The sequence below is a fragment of the Protopterus annectens genome, chromosome 8.part0 (genome assembly GCF_019279795.1).
Source record: "Protopterus annectens isolate FY-2018-M chromosome 8.part0, PAN1.0, whole genome shotgun sequence".
Taxonomy (NCBI): Eukaryota; Metazoa; Chordata; order Ceratodontiformes; family Protopteridae; genus Protopterus; species Protopterus annectens.
Window position 1 is genome coordinate 608,545,662 of NC_056741.1, and position 27,466 is coordinate 608,573,127.

The following is a 27,466-nucleotide window of genomic DNA, read 5'->3' on the forward strand; positions in this document are numbered from 1 at the left end:
AAAAAATAGGCATGTGGTAATGCTTGGTGAAGGTATGTACAGAGCTCCAGGTAGCAGCTTCCCTGGTAGGGACCCCTCTGAGAAAGGCTGTAGGGGTAGATGCAGCCCTGGTGGAATGTGATCTTATCCCCTGTGGGGTAGGTTTTCCATGGTGCTTACAGCAGAAATGAATGCAACGAGCTATCCATTCAGAAATGGTTTGCTTTGAAATGGCCTTCCCCTCTGCCCCTGCAGCAAAGTCATCTAGCAGCTGTTCAGATTTTCTGAGAGGCTTAGTCCTATCCATATAAAATCTACGTTGTCTGTACACATCCAAACAGTGCAGAATTTGTTCTCCTTTGTTTTGTGGATTCGGGGAAAAAGGTAGGCAAATGACTGGACTGATTTAGGGCCACACTAGACATCACCTTCGGCATAAAGTAAAGATCGGTCCTGAGGAAATCCCTGTCTGCATGGAAGATAATGAACGGCTTCACTGCCATGAGGGCCTGTAATTCAGACACTCTTCTAGCTGAAGTGATGGCTAGAAGCAAGGCTGTTTTCCAAGAAAGGAATTTCAACTCTGCAGTTGCTGCTGGTTCAAATGGAAGGAGAGAGAGCTGTTCCAATACAAAGTTAAGGTCCCAGGCTGGAGTAGGAGCTTGCCTGGGGGGGGGGTCTTATATTTTTAGCCCCTCTGAGGAATTGCTTTAACAGGGCAAGAGAGAAGAGGGGTGGTTCAGTATTATATTATGCTGAAATTAGAGAGGCATGAATTTTAATTGACGAGAAGGATAGGCCCTTGTGGAACATTTCTGTTAAGTACTGAAGAATATAAAGTATGCTGGGCACCATAGCGCCCATACCCTGGGTCTGGCTCCAGGAACAGTATCTTTTCCACTTTTCAGCATAGGATTTTCTAGTACTAGGTCTCCTTGCTTCCAGAATGACATCTAGCACCTGCTTACTGAGGGATGCTATTGGAAAGCTCAAGGAATTAGCCAGGCTGCAAGGTTCAGGGTTTGAAGCTGAGGGTGCAGAATCTGGCCCGCCTACTGGGACAACAGGGAAGGTGTCTGAAGTAGGTGCCATGGATCCAGCAGTATCATGCTGCACAAGAGGGGGTATCAGTGCTGATGAGGCCAGTCCGGTGCAATAAGTTTTGTCCTTGGTTTGTCCTGTTTGATCATTAGCAGAACCTTCGAGAGGTGAGGCAGAGGGGGAAAGGCATAAACCGAGAGGCTTTCCCAGATAAAGGGCAGGGCATCCACTTTCCAAGCATGACTGTGTGGAATCCTTGTGCAGAATTTGTCCAATTGGTAGTTCTGGGGGGAGACAAACAGGTCTACCTCTGGAGTCCCCCATTTGTTCAAGAGGATTAATATTTTTGGTTCCAGTTTCCATTCGTGTGGGTCCATGAGATTTCTGCTTAGGTCATCCACCAGTGAATTTAGCTTGCCTGGCAGGAATTGAGCTTGTAGGTGCACTTGGTAGCTTAAGGCTGTGTTCCACAGAGCCATGGCTAGTCTGCAGAGAGGGTACGAGTGGGTTCCCCCCAGTTTGTTTATGTACTACATAACAGTGGTGTTGTCTGTCTTTACCAGTAATTGTCCTGGAAGGAAGTGATCTTTGAAGGCTGTCAGGGAACTCTGTATAGCTAACATTTCTTTTTGACTGATATGCAGGTGCATCTGACTCGGGTTCCGTTTGCCCTGAATGCACTGCCTTGCCAAGTGAGCCCCCCATGCATAGTCTGATGCATCTGTTGTTAGGGTTTGGGTGGCAGGGGGTAGATTGAAAGGGAGTCCCTTACTGTGGTGGCAGGCCTCTGCCCACCAAAGGAGCTCTGTCTTTATACAAGGAATGATAGGAATCATTGATTCCAGGTCCTGAGAATGTTGACACCATAGGCTTTTTAGATACCATTGTAGTTTCCTCATATGCAGTCTTGCATATGGAATTAGTAGAATGCAAGAGGCCATGAACCCTAGGGCTTGCAAAATTTTCCTTCCAGATAGTTGGGTCTTTGTGGCCAGTAATTTAAAGTAGGTTGTCAAATAAACTTGTTTCTCTGGCGTGAGTTAAGCCATCTGGGAAGTTGTGTTCAAGCTTGCTCCCAGGAATACAATCTGCTGACAGGGTACTAGATGAGATTTCTTTTAGTTTATGGTGTACCCCAGCGAGGTTAGAAGTTTCTTTACGAATGTCAGATGTTTTAATAGCACGTCCTGGCTTTCTGCCTGAATCAGACAACCATCCAAGTATGGGTATATTTGAATATTTCTCTGCCTGAAAAATGCAATGGCTGGAGCTAGACACTTTGTGAATACCCTGGGCGCAGTAGATAAGCCAAAGGGAAGTGCAGAGAACTGATAGCGTGTGTAGCCTGCTTTGGAGCATAGGTATTTCCTGCAAGACTCCCTTATTGGGGTGTGCAGGTAAGCTTCCTTTAAGTCTAAGGTTGCCAACCAGGCATCTTTGCCTAGCATAGGAAGCAGCTGTTGAAGTGTTAGCATTTTGAATTTTGGGATTACCAAAAAGGTGCATAGAATAGACAGGTCCAGGACAGGACACCAGGAGCTGTCTTTTCTGGGTACCAGGAAAAGTCTTGAGTAAAAACCTTGTCCCCTTTCTTCTGCTGGGACAGGTTGAATAGCCCTGATACTTAGAAGAGAGAGAACCTGCTGTTGAACCTCTGCCCACTGACTTGGGGGTAGGTCTGGCCAACCGTTTGGAGTTGTTAGGGTGTGAAACTTGAATCTGTATCCTTGGAAAACTATATTTAAAACCCATTTATCCTGGGTAATGAGTTCCCAGATTTTTGCATGCAGGGTGAGCTTTCCTCCTTAAGGAGCAGGCAGTTGAGCAGGGCTTGGAAGGGTTAAGGTTAAGTCATTGTGACATTTTTCTGTAGGGGGGGGGTGTCTTACTACTTCCTGCTTTGGAAGTGGGAGCCCCCCCACTGCTTAGGCCTCTGTGCAGCCTAAGACTGTAACCTAGGTGGTTTGCTGTTCCTGGGTTTGGACTGAGAAGGCCTGGAAGAGACTGGAAAGGACCAATTCTTTGAAGGCCAATGCCTACTAAATCTGGGAGGCTGTACTTGCAGGAAATCTTTAACAGTTTGCATAGATTTAGCTTCAGCTTTGTTGCCAAACAGGCGGTCTTGGTTTAAGGGAGCATCCAGTAATTTAGCTTTAACATGATCTGGCAAGTTTTGCTCCTTAAGCCAAGCATGATGCCTTCTAGGTACAGACCCAGTGACAGCAGCCCTGCAAGATGCTTCTAAAAAGTAAAAACCAAATTGCAAAGGATGTTTACCAACTTGTTCAGCAGAATGCATTAAATCTTGTAATTCTTTATGTTTAAGCACAGTCAGGTTATCAACATCATTTTCTGTTTAAGCAGTCCCATAATATGCTGCTGATACTTTAACATATGTAACTGGCAATTTAAGGCCCTAATGGCCAAAGTAGCAGAAGTGTATACCTTCTTACCCCATCTGTCCAAGGCCCTAGAATCTCTATCAGAGGGGGTAGGATTTTTGGCAGTAGTAGCCTTAATGCCCTTTGGTCCTTGGAAAATGGTCTCTGGATCTGCAGTAGGATTCTTGAAGAGGAACTTGTGAGTCAGGTACTCTGTAATACCTGTCAGGTTTTCTGGGAGCTGAAGGTGAAGTGTCTGGAGACAGGCTAGATTCCAAGAAGGCATCATCTACAATGTCCAGAAAAGAAGGGATAGCTAAAGGCCTGTGTTGAGGGAGGAGTAAGAATTCCCTATGCCTCTTTTTGGAGTCAGAATAATCCTGGCTTTCCCAGCGGAAATGCTCCCTAAGAGTGTGCAAGGTTTCACCAAAAGAGAAATCTTCTGGAGGGGAAGCAGAGGGAATGGAATCCTCTGCATCAGAATCCTCATAGGTAGATAAGGGCAAATCTTGGTAATCAGAAGAAACAGAGATTTCAGAATCCTGATCAGAAGAATCAGAAGGAAAACCAGTTCTAGGTCTCTTAGAGGGGGAAGGCTGGCTTCCCCTAATTAAAGTAATAATGTCTTCAGCTATTCTAAGCATTTGTTTTTTGGGCATATGGGCCTGACCATACAGTTTGGACGTCGGTTTTCTAGGCGTGGGTCGAGTTTTAGGCCTGGATGAAGAAGATGGTGTCAGTTTAAAATGCAAATCTGTAGGCCTGAATACACCCTCAGAAGCCAGTGCCTGCACACCTGCTCCGGATCTATCCAAGGTAGAGACATCCGCAGGTTCCATAGTCGAAGAAGCATCTCGTGGCATACCGGACGCCAAATGGTTCTCAGTAGAGGTCTGCGAATCTGAAGTAGCGGGTATCAGGGGCTGTGAAAGCACCTCACTCAGTACCAGCGAACTGGCAACTAGCTTAACAGAAGCGTCGTCGGTAGTTTTGGACCTATGAGTTCTGTCTCTGTCTTTATCCTTACATTTTTTTGGAATATCGGTAGTTGGATGGCTTTCCAAAGCCATTTCTGGATACTTAAACCGAGCACTGAAATAATTTGCTGTGAAAATAGACCGACGAAGAATAGTTCAGGGGTTGAAAAAGGCACAAAAGCGACAGTGAGGGACATCGTGGTCTGGGCCAAAGCAAGGAATGCAGTACGAATGAAAATCTTTATGAGATTTCCTTTATACAGGTAAGACAATTGTTAACTTTTACTGACCGGTTAAGAGCAAGAAAAAGGATCCCCAATGGGGTACTTAGCTTTTTTCGAAGACTTCAGTTCTGAAACTCTGGCACTTGTGAACTGCTTCTGCTTCGGGCACCGCACGGCAAGAAAGACTGATGTAATGGCATCGGCTGCATATTTTATACCCCTGATGATCTAACGTCGTGGAAGGAGAGGCAGCATCCGGCGTATGAATCCAAGACTCTGGTATTCAGGCCAGCTGAGGGCTACTTGCAGGCAGATAACCCAAATGTAATGACTGCAACATTGAAACACGAACATCTAGACTAGATAGAAATTATATTTTACAGATACATGTGCAATTAATTGAAAGCTTTGACACACATTCAATAACTATCTCTGATCATGAACCAATAAAAACTAAGATAAAAATACAGCGTAATGAAGTAAAAATGAGACCGTGGCGCTTTACTACCCATCTGTTAAAGAGAGGATTTAAGGAATGGATAGTAGAAATTACATGAAAGTTATTAGTGAAGACAGAAATGTGTCCACAATTTATAGCTACTGACTGAGAAAAAAATGAAAATGGAATATAAACGTTGAGTCGAAATACAAGAGAAACAGAAGGGCTGACAAAGGTTAAAGTATTGCAGAAAAATGGGATTCTCACAGAAGAGAAGGAGCATACAGACTGCTAAAGAGAAAATAAGGGAGTATTTGGATAATATGCATGAGTTTAGAAAGATAACAGTTGAGCAACTATTTTTTGATAACTCCAGAGCACAAAAACTTTTGGCACAATGACTTGGGCAACAGAAGGGTTGTCACCAAACCTAAGGAATCTAAAACAAGAAAAATAACCAGAGATCCTCTAGAGGTTTTACAGATATTCCAGAAATTTTATGAAAATTTATATAAAGTGAAGAAATGCGGAATTCAAGAATGACTACAAATAGAAATATTTGTGAAAGAATTAATTGTGCCAAGGTTAGAGGCAGGCAAGGCGCCACATCCAACAATTAAGACAGGAGGATAAGAAATAAAAAAATCAATCTTCAGGAAAGTCTCCAAGAACAGATGGCATTCCTGTGGAATTTTGTAAATTAGAAGGGAAGAAAGTGATAAATATCTGGAAGATTTTAATTAACAATATTATAAAAGAAAGGGAAGCAGCGAAATCTTGGAAGAAAGCTATGCTGTTTGTGTTACCTAAAGATGGCAAAGATCTTTCAGAACCAGCTTCATATGGACTCATTTCAATGTTAAATCATGATTATAAAGTGTTTATGTCTACAAGAGTGGCAGGGGTGTTGCCAAGGCTGACAGACATGGATCGGTGTGCATTTGTGGAGGGGATGATGATCCAGAGAGAAGCAGAATGTGAGAAGGTGCCTCTGTTGCTGGCGGGTCTTTATGCCAAGAGGGCATATGATAGAGTAGGCTGTGATTTTGTGATTGGGGCACTGGAGGCATATACATCCCTTGGTAAAACAAAGTTAATTGAAAGGATATACAAAGGATCGGAGGCAAGAAATGAAGTGGGAGGGTTCCCATATCTCTCAACCTCTTAGAGGTTGAGAGATGGACAAAACCATAAATAACAGAGGGACAAAGGCCCAAAAGTAAACACCCTTTTTTAAATATTGCTCTTACAAACTTAGAAAGTTAATAATCCACAAGAACGAACACAAACTAATAAAAAAAAAAAAAAAACAGAAGGGAAACCAGCCGGAAAAGCACAGTATTTATTGAAAATATTAAGCGCTTTCGTCCGTTATATGCCAGGAATTCTTCAGAATAACAAAGTCAACCTCTACAACCATTAAATATACACACATTAAAAGTCACATGTTCTAATTAAAAATCAGTTGCCATGGAAACAAATAAATCAATTGAATTGTTAGTAAACCTTGACCTTAGCAGCCAAATAAAATGAACTGAACTACATTACTTCCCACAAACCACAATGTCACAAGCAATCAGAACATTCTAAATGTTGGTCCTTATATGCGCAATACCTAGATGGCATCATTATTTTTTGGGTGGACACACGAGCCAAGTTTGAGCAATTTTTAGAATTTTTGAATGACAGTACTGATTTGTTTCAGTTTACTATGGATGATTATGAGGAAAACCTAAACTACCTTGCTGTGGTTACAGTAAAGGAACACTTTACGTTGCCAAGTGCCAATGTTGTGAATGCTTCTATGTGGGCCTTTAAGGAAGGGATCAGCATTTCAGCATTTATACGATATACAGAGGGGGGCCAAAACAAATTCCTTGGCTAAACATATTAACAATAATCCTTTACATTGTTTTAAATTAATAGCAATAGATCAGGTGGATTTGAAGCAAAGGGGAGGACTCTTTGCTATGTACTTGGAATATAAGGAATTCAGGCGGCAATTGAGGCTAGATGTCACCACTCCCCCCCCCCCCCCCCGGCCTGAATAAGAAAATTTCCATTAACAGTGTGCTTAAATTAAAGACTCAATTTTGTATCTAAAAGTTAATAATATTATGCAATATAATAACCATAAGTATGGGTTAATTTATATATAAACATATACATTCAACATTATATTGTGAGCAATATTTATTATCGAACATTTAATATTTTTTTTATACTGGACTCATTCCAGGGTTTTCTGTTCTATTATGACAATGTGATTTGTGGAAAGTGATGTAGTTCAGTTCATTTTATTTGGTTGCTAAGGTCAGGATTTACGAACAATTCAATGAATTTGTTTCCATGGCAACTGATTTTTAATTAGTGTATATTTAATGGTTGTGTAGGTTGACTTTGTTATTCTGAAGTAGTCCTGGTATATAACAGATGAAAGTGCTTAATATTTTCAATAAATACTGTGCTCTTCCTTCTGGTTTCCCTTCAGTTTTTTTATTTTAAACTTAAAAAGTTTATAGAGTAACAGGTGTTGCATTAGCATGACATTTCTGAAGGGTATGAAGTCTGAAATTCAAATGCCTGCCATTATTTTTTTACTTCAACCCTCAATGATTTGCCAGAAAACTTCAATGTTATGAGAAATGGACCAAAAATATGAGGTAAAAATCTGGACATTCTGCTTAAATCTGTACAGTTGAGAGGCAGCTTTGATAATCAGTGTTCAAGCAGAGGAGCCAGGTGGGGATATCCTCTTTCCCTTTGTTGTCTGCTTTATGTTTAGAACCACTGATGAGGAAAATAGGGACTCGGGTACAAGGGGGTAGTTGATGTGACAGTCAAGAAAAGTTGGCTTTATTTGCAGATGATATTGTTTTCTACCTGATAAATCCAGAGTCAGTGTTGTGGAACATTTTGAGACGGTTTTAAGTCTTTTTTAGAATATAAAATTACTGAAGCTAAAACAAAGTCTACAGTTGTAAGTTATGTGCTTACACATGGATGGGTTCAGCAGTGCCCATGTTTATGGGATCAGGGTGGGATGAAGTATTTAGGAGTATGGACTGAAGAGGCTTCTGTTATGGGGGCTAGGGATGTGTGGGAAGAGACTATACAAACACTGAGAAATAGGAAACTCTTTTTTGTGGATGTAGATGGCAGGATACAGGTGGTGAGAATGTTTTCAGTCCCTTTAGTCTTGTATATTGGTCAGGCATACTGTATCAACCCAATGAGAAGTTGTGTACAATAATTAATAAAGAATTGAAGGTGCCTGCCTGGGAGAGAGGGCAAGAGTTAAGTGGGATGGATTGGTCCTTCCAATAAAACAAAGTCGCTTAGGTTTGCTTGATTTGAAGGAATGTTTTACAGCTGCACAGTTTGGGCTCACATACATAACACAAGTAGAAGATTATAATTCAAAGTGGAGGGGGAATGACGGTCAGGCAAGGGCGAAGTTTGAGAAACAGACAGAGGGTAAGACTTTGGATGCAGATCCTTAGGGAGAATAACCACACGCAATGTTACATTCAAAACAGGGCAGTGTGTGTTCAAGGAGTTGGGTCACTACAGGAATGGAAAGAAGAAATTTTGCTGAGGGGATGAATGCAAGTAGAGGCACGGAAAATAGGCCGGAGGGGACTGGAATTTACTGGAGAAACCTGGCAAAGGAATCAAGATATTGGGAGCAAATAACAACAAGGAAGGGTAACAAGAGTGGTATGCAGCCAAGAAGACATCTGGACTGCAGGCTGGAGACTGCCTTCCTTACTAGGGCTTGCTCTTGGAGTACACGCAAAGGAAAAGGCATAAGAGGAATTTTAAGTGAAAGACCTGCTCTGGTGGAGTTTTTAGTTGAATCTACAACAGATGCTGTTAAAAAAGGGATAATTAGTATGGCATATAAAATACAGCATGACAACTATAAGAATCAGTCAGAGGAGGTTGACAAGACTGGGAAGAGAGACCGGAAAAGCAATTTACAAGACAACAATGGGAAGACACATGTATGGCTCCCAAGTATGCAGGCAAGTAAAGACAGTTTTGAATCTTTGCTTGGAAGTGTTTGCATAGGTATTTCTATATTCCAAGCAGATCTCAAAGAATTGTTTCTCAAGCAGATAGTAAATGTTGCAGGTGTGACAGAGAAGAAAGAGGTAACTGAGAATATATGTTTTAGGAATGTCAAGAGCTGGCAGATTTTAAAAATTCTGTACAGAGTACTCTGTCAGAAATACTGAGTGAACAAATAGCTGTAAGGAAATGATTCTTTTGAGCTGGGATACAGGATCTGGATACCCTAGACATAGTAAAGCCTTATAAAGTTTAATTCTGTTGGCTGTTAGCAATTACTAGAAAATGGTAATCAAAGTCTACACCAGGGGTCAGCAACCTTTTAGTAGTGTTGTGTTGAAATAACGTTGCAAAGTCACTCAGCGCGACAATCTAAGCCAGGGTTGCCAGATTTCTAAAGGTAGGGACAGCCAGCCAAATGACCAAAAAAAAAAAAGGTCCATCACAGAGCCACTTCTATTTAGTGCGGTTCAACTGACATGAGAGGAAGAAGTCATCTGCCTGAATTTCTTTAAAGAAACAAAACTGTTTATTGAATATTGTTATATAAAGCTCACGTTATGTAACTAGAGAGTCATGACACAGTGTATATTACAAAAATAATACCTATCAGCAGTCAGAATTAGTATGCTATTTACTCATGAATGGATAGGTTTACACCAAGGGTGAAGCTCAAAGAATTAAGTCCTCAGGCTAGAGGAAGATAAGCATTACAGGTATCAGTTCTATTATACAATGCATTAAATAACTAGTTGTGATCACTCTCTCTTCAATCTCTCTCACAAAGTTGCTTCTGCTTTCATACATGCATTCACTTGCTCTCTCTCTCTCCAATTGCTCGCTCACACACACACACACACACACACACACACACACACACACACACACACACACACACACACAGTCTCTTCAGCTTTCATACACGCATTCACTTTCTCTCTCTCTGATCGCTCACATACACAGTCGCTTCAGCTTTCATATGTATGTGCATTCACTCACTCTATCTTTCCGGTGTCTCACACACAGTTGCTTCTGCGTTCATACATGCATGCACTCTCTCTCAATTAAATTTTTTATGAGATCATACTTACTGTATTTCAATTCACTCAGTGTGCCACTGAAAGTCATTCCACGTGCTACTCTTGGCACAGGTGCCATAGGTTGCGGACGCCTGGTCTACATCAACTGATTTGAGATACTGAATATTATAAAAGAAATAAAAGAACTGGAAGAGGGATCTTTAGAAAAGGGAAGGGGCAAATTATATGCAAGTAAATGGAAACTTTGGGAACAACACATGCATAACAATGTTCAGGAAGAGGAGGAGTTTAAAGAAAGGGAGGAATTCAGCAATTTTTTGTAGTGCTGGACTGATGATAGTAGCAAAGAAACTGTTTGTGATGAACTGTATACTATATTTAAATAGAAAATAATTAAAATGGTTTGTTTTCTTTTCTGTTAATGCATATTTGCCTATGTCCTAAGTGATAATTTAATAAAGGTGTTTAAAAAACACTAAGAAGTGAATGGTCACTTCACCTGTACAAAGTGACTGCCCTTTCTTTCATGTGTTGAGGATGGTGACCAATTTCAGGCATAAAACATAAAGGTCTCTTAAAGGTTGTATTCAGGAATGATACCTTATTGTCTCCTGTGAATGCAGATAGAGGCAACTATGAATGACAATGCAAATTTTAGATCTTCAGGCAGTACCTTCAGCAGCATTAATCACTAACAAACAGATAACTGATCCTGGAAGAGGTGAAGCTATGAATAGGTAACTTCTCTGTGGCTGCTCAATCAAACAAACTTTCAGCTGTAAATAACTATCGGATATGACCTTATGGAATAGAGTTGCCTCTGAACTCACATAGTGAAAGATGAGAAGGTGTTTCCCAGCTCTATCCAGTGCTCTGGACTCTGTCAGGTTTGCAGTGATGCAGTAGTTAGTGTCACCTCACAGCAAAAAGGTTCTCTGGTTTGATTCTTTCTGGCCTTTGCATCTGACACTTTCTATAGCATCTTAAACTTACTGTGCACTTTCCAAGGTAATACCTCACACTCAACTACTTCTCTAGTTTATGACCCCCAGGGTTGTATGAGGTTGGAGCCTTCTCAAAATTGCAACAATAAGTATAAACTGCTCTACAGATTCAGCACCCAGCATTTCTAGTTTTTCAAGGCTTAGAAGATTATGCCCATTATACTAGGGACAGACATCACAATATCAGGGTCCTTCCAAACCTCCTGTGCAATGGAACATCAACTTGTCAACCACAGGCGACACCATCCAGGAATGCTAGGCTACAGGTCTGAATGCCTCCTGCAAAACTTTGTATAAAGATGGAGGAAGGAAAGGTAACTAATCACTCTCCTTTCTCATGAATCATTTGAAGTGCTTCCCGGAACGTGAGGGTCACTGGGAGAGAAAACTGGCCTTGCCTTTTCATCACTGTAGAAGACTACTCTGGAGAATCTATGTATTTCCTCATATACAACCTCTTACTATTCCCTTCTGAAGGAGATTAGATGTAGGAAGACTCTGGCTCAGATACACTGTGTTTCTGCTGGGGCCTCCAAATCTTCTGTCTTGTATCATAAAGTGGGAACAGGAACAGACATTGGTTAGCAGGGTCCCTGGATAAGATTAATAGAATAGCTGGCATCTGTGACACTAAGCCCAATAAGATCATCAACACCTGTATGTATGCTGCTAAGACCTAGAATTTGGCACCTGGCTTCTCAGCAGCCAGCATAGCTTTGAAATGAAGCCCTGATGTTGAGGGATTAGCAAATACTGATGGCAACCCTCTTGCTCTCAGCCCCAAGGGCCCGACGGCCAAGAACTCCAATCTTGAGAACAATGTTAAAGCAGTTGGTATCTACAAACTCAGGCCAGAGTCCTCAATCCAAAAGCTAGGAAATGCGACAACTGGTGCTGAATGTATCAATGGCAAATCTAGTGTCAATGGTTGCACTGATAGCTTAGGACCAAACCTCATTAGTGTTGGAGCCAAAAGAGTGCTAAGAGACCTCAATGTAATCACACCTATTGCTGGGCAGAGGAGGAGGCTAAAACTGAGGAATGTATGGTGCACTATCCCAGTCTGGCCTACAATAAGAGGGGGCATGGAATGAGACCCATATCCAGCTGAGCCTGCAGCAAAGCATTCAATATTTAACATACTGAATGCTCAAAGAAACAGTCCCGTGGGAGAAACAGGAACGAAAAGACTTGACAGAAGGGGGGGGGATAGAGAGGGATCACCTGGGAATGTCTAGTTTAGAAAGACAGGATAAGCTCTCTTTTCTAAAAGCTTCCAATATGGGGTGTCTGGAAGGATAACTTATAATGCCGTTTTTTCACAGAAGAATCCCTGTCTTGGGGGACTCTTAGTGGAAGACCCATCATACTTTCTGAATGATTTGTTGTTGGACTTTTGCCTTCAAAGTCTCACTAGTGGACACACTAATTTGGTAGACTGAAGACTTTGTGAGATGATCTCTAAGCAATAAACCCATGCAAACTGGTTTAACTTTATGGACTATCAAATTCAAAATTCTGACATACATCATACCCAACTTGCTGATGAGCAGCACCTAAACATGACATGTCTGCTCAGTACTAGAATTATGTGACCACAAGATGCATACTTCCTGAAACCCACCCTCTACAAAGGTCACCCAAAAGCAAACTGTACCAAAGCTTCACACTAGTACAGCTGAACAGTAACTTCAGCAATATGGCCAAAGTCCAAGCCAAGCAACAAAGCCAAGATAACTAGGAATCCTAGCATGCAGATAAGTCATGGCCCATGGATGGATTATTAAAATCTCAATAACCAACTTTCTCATGAGAAAAAAAAATTGACATTTTTCTTAGCAAAGACCTGCAAACTAAATCTGGATAGTGAAGCCAGACACCAAGGTATCAAGGGGAAACAGGATGAGCTGAATTCTGAATAAGTTCAGATCAGTGCTAAGCAGAATGAGAGTTCTTGCTGTAGTCTTAGTGATGAGAGGATTAACCAGATGTTTTTTTTCTTTCTGTTGACCTTCTGGATGCTATGGATGTCATACACAGTTCAGTAACAAATTTCTGTTAATAATTTACAACAGTATGCAAGCTTTAAACAGTCCTCCGGCAAAGCACTGTTTTCAGATGCTCTTACCACAGGTATTGTCATCGACAGAGGGACAGCTAGGATCAGCATGCCTTTTTCTCATTTTTCCTTTAAGGGAATTCTTGGATGAGATGAATTTTGTAAATCAGGTAACCTATCTAAGATCTCAAGATAGTATTTTGTTGTCTCACAAAAAATTTCAGGAGCTGACCACTATGTTGAGAAGTCCCTTTCAAAAACACTGCACATGCTGCTGAGGAGCCAGATGAAAGCTGGCACAAAGCCATTTCCTACACATCTATGCCATTTTGAATAGCTGGCATGAATGAGTGCATCCTTGTTCATGTACTACATGGCTGACATGCTTTTTATCTCCACTCAAAGAACTACTTACTTTACGTTGGTTCTGAAAGCTCTCAGGGGAAGGGTATTTGTAAATACCTCCTTCATAAAATCCTCAGTGGGTTTTTCTTTATTCAGAATTCTGGCATATTACCAGAGGATGACACATCTGTTGACAGGATCATGGAAGGGAATCCAAAGGGTCTGTACATATTCAAATGACCATAAGAATCCTGACCAAATAGGGAATTGAGAAAACTTCATGGCTGGTAAGTTCTCTAACTGGCTCCATAAAGTTTCAAGTATCCTCATGTGCAGCCTGGCATTCAGAACCATCCTTATGTGAACATGTGACTTGTGAACAAAATACTGAGAAAGGCTCTGGCCATCAGCAACGAGGGAGATGCACCCCATTCAATGGGGTCACTACTTCTTGCAGTCTTATTAACAGCAGAAGATGGTCTTTCATTACAGAATCTCCTAGGGCCCCAAGAAACACTTTATGTTGATACTGGGACATATTTAGACTTCATTTTAGTTATCATGCTCAGCCTGGCCAGCATAAAAGATGACAGAAAGCAAGTAACTCAGCAGCTGCTCCTCAAACTATGCATGAATCAGATAAAATGACAGAAACTAGCTGGTTGCAAACTTTCCCCTGCTTTTAATATTCTAAATTTAGCATTTATTTAGAGTTTGAAATCAGTATTTATATTTAGTTGTTACAACTTTAGTGTCCACACTTTACTATATTAACTGAATCTTTGCTGTTTGCTTGACTATTACTTTTTTTCTTCAAGTCCTTTTGTGAAGAAGTACAATAGCAAAAATCAGTGAGGCCTAGTTGGATTGAAACAGTTATCTAGGCAAAGATACATGACCATGCCTTTCATCTTGAAGTTTGCGGGAACTGGTATACATATGATGAAGATTCTGGAAACAGCTGTCAGAGCAAAGAAGAAAACTTCAAATTGGAAATACTGTTCCCCCACCCCAACATGGAAACTGAGAAAACTCCTGCATGGCTTGAAAAGTGGATGCATTTTCATCACTGAAGGTAAGGGATCAAAGACTGATGACTTACTGTGATGAATTTTGAATCCAGACAGGTTTGTTGATGCTAGATAGATGTAGGACTGGTCTTTAGAGGTCAAACTCTTTGGCATGAGAAAGAACCTGGAACAACTTCTTCTTCTGAATGGAGAACGACCCTTTCTGTAACATTCTTGCTTAACACTGCTCTTAAAATGGGAATCCCTAGAAAGAAAGGACTTGAGCACTTCATAAGTAGTTAACAGTGTGTGGTCTAGGTGACTATTGTGAAACTTAGCCAAATAATTCAGAAGAACTGTAATATATTAGCCACCTGGATCAATGACATCGCTATCATATACCTAAGGACAGGTTAATGGAAAAACATGGATAAAAGTTATCTTGTAACCACCTCATTTAAGCATTGCTCCATCCACAAATCTGTAGTAACGTCCTTCCAATTCCTGTATAATGTTGGAACTTTTCCTCACCTACGTTCACCCTCTTTACAGAGAAATACAGAAATAAAGGAAAAAATAAAGTCCCTGTTTCAAAGGACCAGGGTTGCCTGAGGCAAAAATTATTTGACTTAATCTGATATGGGGGTCCACAAATATGAAGTTGCAATACCATCTAATTTGTGGCAGACTCTTCTGCAGCAGGTTAATTTTTAGAATTTCCTGTTTTACAGTACTCAGCTTGACTATTTTCTACCTCTTCCATTCCTATACTGAAGTACATGTTTCCTTCCAGCATGTGCAGCAATACGTGCTGGGCTAGAAGAGCATGCCTAGCCACTGCAGCCTTCAATAGGATTCCTCATCTAATAAATAATCACAATCTACAAGGCAGGAAACAAAGGAACAATATACAAGGATACATAGATATACACATGTTAAATTACAAGAACTAACTGCAAGCACTGGATGGTTAGGTTGTTCAAGTACAGAGAGAAACAGAATGGATGGTATTAAGAACCCACTGCAAAGGACCATGAAAAAAAATCACACTGACACTATGAATTACATTATCCCTGATACTGGGAGACATATACAGTTGGTTAGCTATTGTAAATAATTCCAAATAGAACCATTAAACTCAGAATAGTGAAGATAAAAAGGCAAAATGGCAAAAGCTCAGAAGGCTGAATCCTGTAATGATGAAATTATAAATTTTGGTGTCATAGCCCAAGCAACAACGCTTGAAGATTTGCAGAGATGGCCCACAGGGTCACCCAATTCTTACAAAGGACCAGAAAAGGTTCCTAACAAAAAGAGCCTTAAGCCTTGAGAGCTTAAGAGTAGAGGAGATGGCCATTGAAAAAGCATCTTCCAGCAGATAGATTTCACAGAGGGTATATAAAAAGGAACAGAGAGGCAAGTCTGCCAATCACAAAACTCAAGATCCAAGGATGAAAATGGTTCTTCATAGATGGGAAAGAGAAGCAGAACCCATTTAAAGAACTCTCTGAATAGCCAATTGCTGGGTCACTGTCTTGTTCTCCATAAATTCATGGATAAATGCCGGAGAAGCATACTTTGTGGAACTTACAATAAAAGATACAGACCATGCAGGTGTCTGACAGAAGCCAGAATAACATGCTAATTGACTGAACGAGTTAGCAAGAATACATTTTCTCTCCAAATGCAGAATCTCTTCCACTTACCAGTATATATGTCTGTCAAACAGAAGACATCCTGATGGATTCAATCACCTTAAAGACTACTATCAGAACATTATTCGGAAACAAAGGATCTAACAAACGGTGGCCACAACCTGAGGTATTGCCAAATGATGCCAGAAACTTGTAACTATACTGTAGAATAGTACCCCCAACAAACCCTAAAACTTAAAAATAATTTTTCCAAGGCAAAATACTGCCTTGTTAAGTGATAGCATAGGTAATTTTAAAGCTCTCCATACTCCGAAAACATGGAGGCCTATGCAGAAGTATAGATGAATACCCTCTGTACAACCACTTGAACAACTGCATAGAAAAGGCAGTACGTGACCAAACTAAACCCAGGTCTAGCCAGAAAAACAAGCCACCTTGGTGGACCCCTGATATAAATAGACTATACAACAGAAGGAATAAATTCCTGTCTAGAAGCAAGGAGGAGGCAGCATAACAGAGAAAAAAAATCCTCATTAGTCTCAAAAGGTAAATCAGGAAACTAGTCAATTATTCAAAAGCTAAATACAAGACTAAAACAGCCTCCCAAGCAGAGGATAACCACAAAGCATTTTTTAGTTATGCCCAAAATCTTAAGGGAAACGCTCAACAATGTGCTGAGTTGGCTGTAGGTGGCACTATCTATACTCAGCCAGAAGAAATAGCAAATCTGCTGGCTGATAAATTCAGCTCAAATTTCACCTCCAGTCATTCAAATTCAGCTCAAATTTCACCTCCAGTCATTCCACATAAAATAACCCCTATCATTCCTTTGCATGTTATCACAAAAGAACAGTTCATCACTGCACTCTCTAAAGCTAGAAATACATACATCAGTGGACCCTGATGGAACCCCCGAGTGCCTATTAAACAGTTTGAAACATGACCTACCAAACCCACTTGGATTTCTATTTAACCACAATCTCCAGACACTATTTGCCCCAGTAGAGTGGAGGACAGCAATCGTTAACTCTCTGCACAAGATCCTGATCAACGACAACATAGGAAATCTCCAGATTCTAGACCCAATCCAGTTCAGCTTCATCAAGGGCAGGTTCTGCCTGCTGAATCTGGTGGACTTCTTTGAGAAGGTCACTAAGGCCATGGATGAGGGTAAGATAGTGCATACTGTTACCTTGACCTGGCCAAGGCATTTGACACAATATCCAACTTGGGTATTATAAACTCCAAAACTAGGCATAAACCTCTATGTCATTAGATGGATAGTCAAATGGCTCATGGATAGGACACATGTTGTTAGAGTGGGGGAATCCACATCCAACGAGAGGCCAGTCATCAGTAGAGTACCACAGGGCTCAGTGCTGGGTCCCCTCCTGTTTGGAATATACTTCTCAGATGTCAAGGCAAATGTAGACAGCCTTTGGCTAACCAAGTTTGCTGATGACCACAAGATGGGGGCAATCATGGACTCTCCAAACGATACTGATAGCCTACAGAACCATCTGACACGACTAATGATTGGTGTCAGAGCCATGGCCTCAAACTAAATGGGAAGAAGTGCATAATAACACCCTTTGGGAAATCAAATACCCCTGTAAATTACAACACTGATAGCACCCCAAAGAGTGGATCCAGTGGTGAGACATCTAGGTACTCAGATAGATGGTAATCTGAAGTTTGACCACCATATGTCCACAGTGGTAAAGAAATCATTCTATGTGACTCAGCTTATAAGCAAGGGCATGGCATCCAGATCTACGGATGTCATAGTAGTAGTACCAATGTGTTCAGCCCTCATCAGACCAGTAACAGAGTACAATGCACCTTTTGGCATTTACCTCGCCAGGCCCTGCAACAGCTGGAGCACCTTCAGAGGCTTCTCACCCAAAAAATATAGTGTATAACCAACATGTCATATGTGGACGGATAAAAACCCCTATCACTATATTAAGTTTCCTACCAATTACTGAGGGTTGATCTGCCTCTGACCAACATGGCAGTCTCTGGCCCAGCCCTGATGGAAATGTTGCATATTTGCAAAACTAACTGCACAAGGATTACCCTCTCCGAAGATCTTAACCTGATCTCTGACATGAATAGATTATGCTGGAGACAGATGTGTCCTGAAATTGCTTTTCCTCTGTAATTAGCTTCCCATTCATGTGATGCAGATCCCTTCTCTGACCATCTTCAAGTGCAATCTGGACCTATGAATGGAAAATTGGAAATTCACTCCAGGGGGTGGCACCTAGGCAGTCTGTAAAAATAGTCAAAACCCCACTTGCTGTCTATTTTTAACATTCCCCTAGGGATAGGAAATTGGGTAAAGCTGGCTAGGTTTATAAGGGCTCTTGAGCCGTTAGCCTAGTAATCTCCTATGAACCTATGAATAACTTGAAGGCAAAAACACAAATCACAGTTACAAAACATGCAGGTTTCTATGATAAGCCATGAAAAACCTGTAAATGATCAAATGAGATATCTTGGGCTACCTTCACTGTCCAAATAGCATATCCCTTCTTCATATTAAAATATATCTGATGAGGAGAACATTTTCTGGTGACTTCAATCACCTCTTAGAATGTCACAAGAAGAATTTTCAGAACTAAAGCATCTAAACCAGGACCACATATTATGATAGTGTCAGCTGTTGTTTTGAACTAGGATACTTTAGAGCAACATATGCTGCACTCTTGCTTCAACAAGTAAAAAAATATCATTTTTCTTATAAGAATGCCCCTTCAAATACATTAAAAATAGAATTCATCTTCAAAACATTTCAGCAAGCATTTCTAATTCTGATTTAGGGTACTTACAGCAATAATCAAATGTATACAAACCAATTTAATTTGAGGTGTTAAAGGCACAGTCTTTAGATTTTTTATGCATTTTTTTCACCTTCACTTGCTGAATGGTGAGGCATCAGAGAGGCTTTTTGTCTCCCTTACTCACACCAAAAGTAGCTCAAGGGGTGAGCATGCAAGAGGTGATATCTCAACTTTGCTAGTGATATTAACTCCAACAGCCCTGCCCCATTGCAGGCAAACACTACTGTTATCTCCTGCACATACTGGCTATTTACAGGCAGAGCATGCACAGCTTCTACATTCTGAGAAAGGTGAACAGGCTAATCGTCCTCACTCCTTCACTTTCCCCACCCAAGTCCTCTAGTACTTAAGTCATTAATGAAACACAGGGTCATCTGAGTCGTACTTAGGGCTCCACTCCACTACATCATAGAGCTGACTGAAATCCCTGGAAAAAGAGGATTCTGGTAATACAATTGGAATCTGCATCACTACCTGCAAAAGAAAAGCCAGTACTGGTATGGCAAACTGCACCTGTTGTCAGCACTTGAGAAGGATTAGCAGAAAGCTTGCTGCATAGGCACCTGGAGAGAACCCTTTCGATCATACATCAAAAAAAAAAATCACAATATCAAATGGAAATGATTGAACATAACTTGCCAATCACCAGTTAATCGAAAAACAAACAAAAGAGAATTTTAAACATGTCTTTTGCAAAGGGGCAAGCCCTCCTGCACCTCACAACTCCCTGCTAATTTTATATACCAATTTTGTGATTACAGTACAGAAGGGAAAGGGTAGATTCCCTGATCCCCAATGTACTACACAGACATCTGCGCATATACTGCTCCTATCAAATGACAAAAATGGAAACTATTTGAAAGACCCTGATTTTGTGGTGAAACTTGAAAGTAATTACTTGAGGCCAACGCCTAGAGAATTGTCTGTACGAACTTTACAAGTGTCCCTTAAGAAAAAAACAAGCCCAGTTATAATAAAGCAGTGGCATCCAATGGATACCTAAAATCTAAACACCATCATCACAGTCTTCTATAGCAAGAACCTCCTGATATAGAGTAAAGTTAACACCTTCAAGGGTAAAGTATCTGGCCAACATATGGGAAGTGGTTCTAGAAAGAAAAGATCAAAGTAGAAGTGGATTTGGAATATAGAAAACAGGAGGATGTCTCGCTGCCGAACACATACCTCTTATGATATGATGGTTTTGCTCAACAAAGAAGCACTACTGTTGAAAGCTGAAGATGACGAAAAATGTTGTGACCTGCTCTGCCTCTTCTGCCTAGATTTAAATTTCCTTGTCCGAGTGAAAACTTTTAAAGTTATGAGTTGTGGTCTATAATAAATTGGACTGAAACAGCAGTAGTCCTGACAGGTACCAATGCTTAGCTTTTCTTAAATGAAAACACACATGTAAGATGAAAATCTTGGGAAATGACACACTGGCCAGATGAATGCATACCTGTGGATGTTTCCACAACTAAGACAATATACTAAAACAGAGAAACTTTAAAATATATAGTGAAAAAAGAAGTTATGTTCTTACCATAAGGTTCCATGTGTGTAATCCATCTCGTCCTTTATTCTCACTTGTGAGTTGGATCCGTATTGGCCAATATTCCAGCTCAAGGCTTTCAGCAAAGCTTGTGGGTTACATTTCTACTCATAATTCCTTCCTCTAATTACCTCAGATCTTATACATCTGTATATAGATGCATGTACCTGGTCCCATGAAAACAGAAGTGGAGTGAGAGAAAAAAATGTTCTGAGGCTATATATCCCTATTGTAATCTTATCTGCCACTAGTGTACCAGGAGTCAAGGCAGGCGTAGGAGGGAGGGTTGTGAGAATAAAGGACGAGATGGACAACACTCATGGAATGTTACGGTAAGAACATAACTTCTTTATGTGATGTTGTCAATCTCGCCTTTATTCTCACTTGTGGGACCGCACCCCCAGCAACAGAACTCTTAGGTGGAACAAGGGAGAATACTCCTCAGGACCATAGAACCAAAGGCCGCTCTACTCCTGGAGGCCAAATCTACTTTGTAATGAGTGCTGAAAGTATGAGGGTTGGCCCAAGTAGCTGCTGCACATGTATTACCCAGAGATAGCCTAGCCTGGGAAGCTGCAGAGGTGGCAACAGATCTAGTAGAGTGGGCTTTGGCACCATTTGGAAGGGTCTTGTTATTAGAATTGTAAATATAGGAAATACAAGATGTTAGCCATTTGGATAATGTGACCTTAGAAACTGGGAAGCCTTTCCTTGTATCTGAGAATGAATAAAAAGTTGGTCTGATTTTCTCAATTCTGATGTCTTGTGTAAATAAAAATGTAATCATCTATGAACATCAAGTAAGTGCAAAGAATATTCTCCTTTATTTTGAAAGTTGAGGAAGAAAACCCAAAGGTCAACAAGATTGGTTTAGGGTATTTTCTGTAACCACCTTGGGTAGGAAAGACAGATTGGTGCGCAACAATACCCCTATCTTTGTGAAAGGTTAGATATGGGGATTTTATGGACAAAGCTTGCAATTCAGATACCCTTCTAGCAGAAGTAATTGCCACCAAGAACAGAGTTTTCCTTGAGAAATGCTTCATATCGCATGTGGTGGAAGGTTCAAATGGAGGATGTACAATATTAGAGAAAATGAAGTTTAGATCCCAAGGAGGCACTGGGTGTTTAAGGGGAGGCCTTAACATAACAGTGCCTTTCAAAAAGGCTTTGCAAAGTCTATGAGCCATGGTTGGACGGTCATTATCTCCTACATGAAAATTACAGATTGCAGCTAGTTGAACTTTCACTGTAACTGCTGCTGCTCCATCACTGATTATCTCTGTCAAAAATTGAAGAATAACATGAACTGGTGCTGTAAAGGGATCTATGTCTTTATTGTTAGTCCATATTACAAATTTCTTCCATTTGCTTCTATAAAATTTTCAAGCAGATGATTTATGAGATGATAAAATTATATGCTTGACTGGATGGAAACCTGTCAATTAAGGGAACTGAAGTAGCCACGCTATTAATCTCAAATTGTTTAGGTTGGGATGAACCATCCCCAGCGTGTGTGTCAGAAGGTCTGGAACCGGATCCAGAATCCAGGGTTCATCCCGGAGATAAGGCTGAAGAAACGGAAAACAGTAGGGGGCAATTAGGATAATGGTTGTCTCCAACAAACTTGCTTTCTGTAGGAGCTTTGGGATTAGACGAATAGGGGGAAATGCATAAAGAAGTCCCATGGACTAATTGTGAACAAGTGCATCCCTTGGGGATTCCCTCATTAGGGGGATTAGGATGAAGTAGTTGCTGCATTTGGCATTGTCGGGTGATGCAAAAAGGTCACAGCAATGCTGGTCCCATTTACGGAATATCACATCAGCTACATTCTGACTGAGGGACTACTTGTGTGGCCAGAAGATGGTTCTGCTCAATTTGTCTGCAATCACGCTGGATCTCCCCGGGATGTGCAGTGCTAATAAAAAACATCTGGAGGCTATCACCCAATGCCAGACCCTGACAGCTTCTCAACAAAGTAGGTACGATCTGGTTCCCCCTTGTTTGTGGATACACCATACTACCAACATGTTGTCAGTCTGGATCGCAATTGTCCCTGTAGGAAGGGAGTCTTGAAATGCCTACAATGCTAAAAGCACTGCTCATCTCTATGAAATTTATATGTAGGTGAGCCTCGTGGTCCTGCCAGATGCCTTGAACTGTCTTCCCTAAAAAATGCCCCCCCCCCCCAAATCTGGGAAGCGTTCGTGCTCACTGTGGCTAGAGGTTGTGGGTGAATAAAGGCGCGGCCCTGAGGAACTGATTGTGAGTGGAGCCACCACTGTAGATATTTTCTTACAGGCCTCGGTTATTATTATTTTGTGAGACATAGGAAGTTCCAAGATTGACCACTGAGCAAACAGTACCCACTAGAGTACTCTCATATGAAGGCAAGCTATCGGAACAAGAATGATGGAAGCAGCCATTTTCCCTAGCACTTGTAGAACCAGTTTCACAGTGGCTTTGGACATTTTTAAGACTGTTCTGGAGAGATGATGGAGATCATGCAATCCATCGAGAGTCTTGCTATTTGCGAGGTAGTATCTATTTCTGCTCCTATGAACCTTAAGGATTGCGATAGTTCTAGCACAGATTTTTCATAATTTACAGTAATGCCCAGAGAGGAGCAGAGTTGAAGAACATAATCTCCTGAGAGAAGCAAGTGATGCCTGGTCGGGGCAGATACGAGCCAGTCATCCAGATACGGGAATACCCGGATTCCCTTGTGTCTCAGGTGAGCTACCACTACTGCCATACATTTGGTGAACACTCTGGGGGCTGTAGTGAGACCAAAGAGCAGAGTTCTCAACTGAAGTGACTGGCTCCCAGCCGGAAGTGTAAGAACCTCCTGGACCATCTGCCCATTCTGATATGGTAGCACGCGTCTTTGAGATCTATAGAGTACATCCAGTTGTCTTTTTCCAGGAATAGAAGTACTGACTGCAGTGATACCATCCAGAACTTGGTCTTCTTTACTGACTTGCTTAGGCTGCTGAGATCCAGAATGGGTCTTCAGTCCCATTTTCTTTGGAACTAAAAAGAATCTTGAGAAGGTTCCAGATCCTTTCTGATCTGTGGGGACTTGTTGGATGACTCTTTTGCTTAGCAACTCTTGAATTTCTATAGTTGCTTATTCCTTTTGACTGGGTGGAACTTCTGGAACAACTTTGATTCTGGGGATGGGGAAAGGGATGATATATCCTCTGGATATTATGTCCTACACTCATTTGTCATTTTTTTCCAGGTTTCTTGGTTCAGGGGTAATCGTCCCCAGACTGCCTCCAGAGGGGAGCAATCGGGCACTCCTTCAGGAGTGCTGGAAAGGTCTCCCAAAGAAAGATTTCCTGGAGCCTTGGTTTTGCAGACACCCCCCCCCCCCCTGCAAAAGCAACATCTCCCATTGTTGTTTCCCGCTCTGCCTCTGGGGGGAACTTTCACCTTGTGTGTACTGATAAAAATTCTGGGATTATCTGAAACGCATTTTTCCACTACCTTTTTGGTGCCAAGTAAAGGGTCTGGTAGGAGTGGAGAAATGTACTCCAATGGCAGATAAGGTCCTACCTTCTTGTTCACACCTGGTAAGCGTTTCCTTCACTTTTGGCCTAAAAAGGGATAAGCCGTCAAAGGGGGTGTTAATGAAAGAAGACTTGGGAGAACTCTGCAAAATTGCAAAGGCACATCCAAGCTGGTCTTTGAAGAGAGGGTTGCCCTACTAGTTCCATTCGCTGCGTAAGAAATCAGCCTCATGGAAGAGTTGACTACTGAGTTTAAGCTAGCGAGCAAAGCACTGACTTTCTCTGTCACTGCATCAGCTACAGCTCCTTGAAGGGAGTCTGATAACTCTTTAATCAGGTCCCTCTGAAGTCTTGTGAAGTGAGTCAGGTAATTCAGGGACTGTAAGGCAAAGGTTGCTGAAGTGAAGACATGCTTCCCATATCTATCCATAGTCCTGGAGTCTTTATTAGGAGGATGGATAGAGGTACTCGTCTCAGAGTTCCTTTCTGGTGGCTACCATCACGACCATGGCATCAACTTCTATGCCTTTCGTAAGAAAGTTTTTGTCTTTGGGGGCAGTGATGTACGTGTTTGGCCTCCTAGGAGTAGGGTCTATGGTATCTGAGGTCTCCCAAGCCTTTCAAGAGACAAGGTAGATAAGCTCATCAAAAGGTAGAGTAACCCAATAAGTTGAAGGGTGAGACACAAAGGCCTTCAGGAATACCAACTCCTCAGCTGTAGGGGGTGAGGACTGCCAGTCACCTCTTTGTTTCAACAGTTCTAGGATGTCTCCAAAGGGGACATCTTCAGGAGGTGATCGTGGGGACCCTTCTGCCTCATTGAGGACAGTATCAGAGGTGATAGACTCTTCTGGGGAGTTTAGATATTTCCTCTTACATGTCTTCTTCTGAGTGACCTCTTCAGTGGAGTAGTCTGGAGAGGTTTCAGAAGAGGGGGCAGTACTCTGAGGTACATCCAGAGTCCTAGCATCTCTGTGGACCTGTGGAGACCTGAACTAAGGAGGGAGGAAGAACTGATGAAGATTGTGTACTAGACTGTGAAGTCATCAAGGCCCCCCTCATTACCTCAAAGGCAGACTCTCCCCAGCTCCAAAGTGGTTCCCGGATCAGACAAGCAAGTTGTCGGTGCCGAAGGTCTCTCTAGAGCTGAAAAGGGTAGTTCCAAAGCAGAGCTAGGAGCAAAGCTCACCAGTGCAGAGAGACTCTGGAACAAAATCGGTCCTGAAGATAGCTGAAAAGTCACTGCAGGCTCGACAGGGGAGTGTCGGCTCCTAGAGGTCTCTTGCTCCAAAGGCACGGAGGTGCTCGGGGTTGATGTCGGATCTGGGGAGGTTATAAGTCCTGGAGCAGACACTGACACAACCTGGATGTCAGAATCTTCCAGCTATGAAGCAGGACAGATCGGAGAAGGAACTACAGGTGGAGAAAGGGTTTTTGTCTGAACCAATTCCTTTGGGCTCAGATCCACTAGAATTTTGGCCAAGGCAGGCGTCTTTAAAAGTCTCTCCACGACCCTATCCACATCTTCATCTGATAGAGTCCTGGTGGAACTAGTGGATAGACAAGGTGATCTTGAAGAGGCCAAAATTGGAGAAAGGAGCCTGAAAGAAATCTTTTCTACTAAAGGTGATTGGCTCCTGTGTCTTTGCGCCAACAAAGTTGTCGGTGCCAGTGGAGATTCCCACTCTAAAGTACCAGCAGAGCCAGGAGTGGGTGCCAGTTCTGATACAGCCTTTGGATCTATCAATTTCAGAGGTCTCTTAACTGGTTTGTCTGACTTTTCAGTAGCTATAGCCTCAGAGAAAAGTGTTTTCAAAAGGCCTTTCAATATCAATTTGTTCTTATGTTCCATCAAAGCCCGTTGATTAAAGTTGTGGCAGATGGAACAAGACTCTTGTAAGTGTATAGCCCCTAAGCAATACATGCATAAGGTGGGTGAGTTGCTAAGGGGCATTTTTTACTACATTTCCTACACTTTTTGGAGCATAAAGGCTTGCTTTCTGAGACATTACCAATGTAAGGAAGGAAAGAGATATACAAAATCACTCACACTCAAGAAATGTAAGCCCTTTAACTTAAACTGACTTAAGACACACTCACACACAGAATAGTGTTTTAAAGTTTAAAGGTTTAAGATTTTATGAAAGAGGAAAGAACATCCTTAGACTTAAATGGACGTTCCCAAACACCCTCTAACTTAAACGGATGTATGAAAACAGGGAAGTGCTAATAGGAAATTAATCTAAAAGGAAAAAAGTATAAGGAAAATTAAGAAAAATATACAAAATAACTATCAAAACTTTTACTTAACCCAGAGCTATGACGGACGAAACCTCTTCACTGTGTAGCAAACGAGATCTGAGGTAATCAGGGGAAGGAATTATGGGTAAAAATGTATCCCATGAGCTTTGCTGAAGGCCACGAGCTGGAATATTGGCAGAGACGGCTCAGACCCACAAGTGAGAATAAAGGCGAGATCGACATCATCACATCATTATGTACTGGGCTGCATCATGGAAAGCCTCACAAAACAGTGAGAAGAATTCAGAGGACTGGAAGTGACTAAGGAATACACTAAACCTCTTTAATAAAAGAATACAAAATTTCAATAAAAACAATGATCCGATGCTGGAGTATATGGCCGAGTCGGATCCGTGCAGGATCAGAGTCCCACAGGTTGAAAATCAAATGAAAACAACTTCAGATCAAAAGCTCGGAACATTTTGTTTGATCTGCTGGCTATGACTGAATGTACTTTGAGTCATCACTTGGATTATCCACATGTCATATAAATGCTAGCATATGTATGTCTTACATAAACCTTAAAACCCATACAAATGCTTGCACACACATGTCTTACATTAGTAGGCAGCACAAGACTACTTCAGGAACTGCCAATACTCTGCTTTACTGGTTCAAATACTATAAATAATATAATTTGTTTAAACAAAATATGCAGTCATATGCTCATCCATCAGACACGGGCATCACTGTATTACACTTCATAACCCAAAACCTTCCCAATACAGCATCAGATAACACACACACACACTTTTTCCACGTAATAATTAGTCTACCATTCTCAGAAACCTAATGCAGATAAAAGTAAAATTATAGAATACTTAAGAAATACTTAAGCTTTCAACTCATTCACATTCATCATTTATTATTCCATCGCTTCACACTGCAAGCTCTTCAAAAGCTTTTTCTAATGGTAGAATCGTAGTATATGGAATTCCCTCCCTATACATATCACTCAAACAACTCTCAGTAAGATTTAACACACTTTTTGATTTTATCTAAGTAATTAACATGTGCAGGA

The 27,466-nt window shown here is 41.4% G+C and overlaps 1 protein-coding gene across 3 annotated transcripts in view; it reads right to left on the minus strand.

Annotated features, from left to right (window-relative positions):
* LOC122808944 (dynamin-1-like protein) overlaps positions 1–27,466 on the minus strand; it is a 1,240,976-nt gene that overhangs the window by 247,912 nt on the left and 965,598 nt on the right. The window lies entirely within an intron of this gene.